The sequence below is a fragment of the Saimiri boliviensis genome, chromosome 12, assembly GCF_048565385.1.
Source record: "Saimiri boliviensis isolate mSaiBol1 chromosome 12, mSaiBol1.pri, whole genome shotgun sequence".
Lineage (NCBI taxonomy): Eukaryota > Metazoa > Chordata > Mammalia > Primates > Cebidae > Saimiri > Saimiri boliviensis.
The window spans coordinates 76,107,535-76,110,656 of NC_133460.1; the positions used below are offsets into that span (position 1 = coordinate 76,107,535).

Below are 3,122 nucleotides of genomic sequence, written 5' to 3' on the forward strand. Positions count from 1 at the left end.
CTCCTTCCAGGGTCAGCCATATCTAACGACTGATCAACATAGGGTATAAAGGCCTGACCCCATCACTCCAATTCAAGAAAGCTAGAAAGGCCTTCCCAGCTCCAGAGTTCCAGATGGAATTGGATGAGGCTTCCATTGGGCCTGTATCCCAGCTCAACTGCTCACTTTGCTCAATCCTGCTTTCTTCTCCTTCTTTTCCCAGGTATTGATCCCAAGACCACTCCCTGGTAAACATCTTGTAATCTAATCTCCCTCTTGGAGTCTGCTTTCCAGTGAACCTGACCTGCAACAGAAGAGTACCTTCCTTATAGGGTGATCCTTAGGAATCAATAAGTCACCATACATAAAGCATGTGAAAGGGTGCTTGTACATAGAGGAATTTAAGTGTCAGCTATTATTGAAGTGATCTTCTTATGTAGCTATCAATTCCTGCAATTGTCTGTTTTTCCCTCAGTCATAAAAGGCTCATTATAGTGGTTTGAGTTAATTTTCCATATATTGCAAATAAATTTAACTGGCTTGTTTTAGGCGATGAGAAACGAAAGAGGAAAACAGGTTTCTGACCTATTTGTTGCTATTGAAATCCCCTCATTCTTGCCAGAGAGGCTGTCTCTGTGTCTGCAACCTGACTATAAGTATCTTCTCTGTTTATATATTGGATTTTTGTTTTAACTGAGAAAAGGTAGGTGTGAATTATTGTATTTTCATTCAGCTTAGATTACATACATGTTCCAATAAAGGCATCTGCATGACAAGAATCGACATTGGCAGGATCTTCTTCTGAGATGAGAAGAAACCAGTATCTTCAGCTTAGTTTATTCTGTTCAGACAGAAAGGGTTCTGATAACCAGAGGGCTGGATCTAAGCTCATTTTGTCACTGCATTTTTTTTTGTCTGGTTCATAAGCACTTGACCCTTGTGGATCAAAATAGAGATTGAACTTTTCCCATAAAACCAAAACTCTAAAAAAAAAAAGAAAGAAAGAAAAACCAGAGAGCTTCCATACTCAAAAGCAAGGAATGCAAGACCATATAAAGCTACATTTAAAAAATAAATGTTAACCCAAAAGTCAGATTACACCTTAGATTAAGCCACATTAAAACATCAGGAGGAAGAACTGACAAATGTAAAAGGGCTGAAAAGCAGAGCCTATGATTATTAAGGAAGATGTCATTGTTTTTCCTACAATTCTCCAAAGAGCAGTAATCGTACAACTTAGTTTAACCCATGTATACAATATATACAGCATATGAGTATATTCTTCTTCTAACAGGAAAGCCAAAAATTCTATGATTCCATTTCCCCATATTTGTCTAATATTATTCCCTGATATGAAGCCTTTATACAGCACAGTTTTGGAAATAATCACCAAAGGGGTGTCCCTCCATCTTCTGTGTTGTTTGCCTCTTATCCACTCTTGATCATTTGAAGGCCTTTGGCTCATATGAGACTCCAAGCCACCATCCCTGGCAATCAGGATACATGTCTTCACTCTAGTGGGCACCTTCTCAGCCACAAGTTGAATAAATTGGGAGTGGCTGGCATAAAGCTCGAGTTTATCATTCATGTCCACTCATTTCACTTTATTGGCATCATTGCCAGCTTCTAGAGGAAAGTGGCCCATTATTTCACCAGTTTTATCATGGTAGTTCACAGACTCTGTCTCTATCCATGAGTTATCTGTGTTTCGAGGATCGTCCACGTAGTCTTTACAGATCACAAAATGTTCCTCAAGAGTTTGTGAAATTGTCTCTCCAAGTCCTGCACTTTTCCCCTAGATTTCTATAGAGAGTTCATGGCTTCCTCACCAAATTCTCTCTTCAAGTAGTACTAATTTTCTCTCCTGGATCCACCATCTGCCCTGGGATTGCCCATTCTCCACAGTCCTTCCTTTTGATGGCTACAAATTGCAGGATATTTTCCCCAGAGATAGGGTGGGTAATTTCACTTCCCTTGCTATCCCTTTTCCACGTAGTTAAGATGGGATCTGCAGCATGATTGGGGCACCAATGCCCCTAAAGCCCTCGGCCAACCAATGCTGTCGACTCGCAGGATTTCTGGATCTACCCTTCTCAATCTCATACAGGCCATGCTGGCTCCTTCTCTCCACATGCCCATCCTTTTCGTTAAACTTAGGAGAGAAGTTCCTTTCGCCCACCTGGGGGTCTGCCCACACGGGCCCGGCCAAGACAGAGCTGACAGCGTATTCCACGGGCGTGTACTCTCTCCACTCGGCCAGTCAGCTCACTTTTTCATCGGGAACCGAGCTTCGCTCCACCGGAGCCAGGGTAGGGAGATGTCCAGGCCTTCTCGTGGGGCTTCTCAGCAGTGCGCTGCGAACCTGACATGATGAAGTTTAGAGGAAACCCATGAAGTTTAGAGGAAAACAGGCTCCAGCTGGCCGGGACGTTGGAGCAGCTGCCGGGTCTGCCTGTTACAGAGGCCAAGGTCACTAAGGGAAAGACAGTCACTAAAGCCTTGCCCAGGCGGCGTCCAGCCGTGCAAGACCCAGCAGGCCGGAGCGGATTGCGGTGGTTCTCTGCTGGGAGCCAGCCTCTACCGCAGATCGGCACCCGCGGGGAGGCAGCCACGTTTCTCTCATGAAGACCCTTTGATAGCCCGCCTTCCTAAAATGCTGTGTGGTGCCTCCAATGGCTACGACGGGGGCGCGCAAGTGGCCAGTGCGTGGGACTAACGGTGCCGCAGGGTGGCGGGGGCGCACCACGACCAGGCTGCGCCATCTCGCTGCCGCCCTGACGATTGGTTGTAAACTGAGAGATTTCGACCTCTGGAAAAGCTCCCAAATGGAAAGTGCTGGGGTTGAGAACATCTTCCTAACAATAAAATTATCAAAAGACAACCACCAAAGTGCCATTAGCCCATTAGCCATTTACCAGTAAATTTAGTTCACTAGGTTTAGGATCGCTGTCTGTTAAGGAGGGGGAAAAATGAACATGGGGGTAGGAGTGGACAAAACTTCCTGTTTGGAATGCTCAGAAGCCAAGTCTGGGTGACCTCAAAAAAGAAAGGGGACTCACCTGGTGCACTGAGCGTGGTGCTGATGAGAACTTCATGAGAGAATGTGATGAGTGGGTTATGTGTTCCAAAAGTGGGTCTATCAT

At 45.2% G+C, this 3,122-nt stretch overlaps 1 pseudogene; it reads right to left on the reverse strand.

The window, feature by feature from the left end:
- Window positions 1–1,096: 1,096 nt before the first annotated feature.
- On the reverse strand, window positions 1,097–3,122 carry LOC104650531 (ADP-ribose pyrophosphatase, mitochondrial pseudogene; annotated as a pseudogene).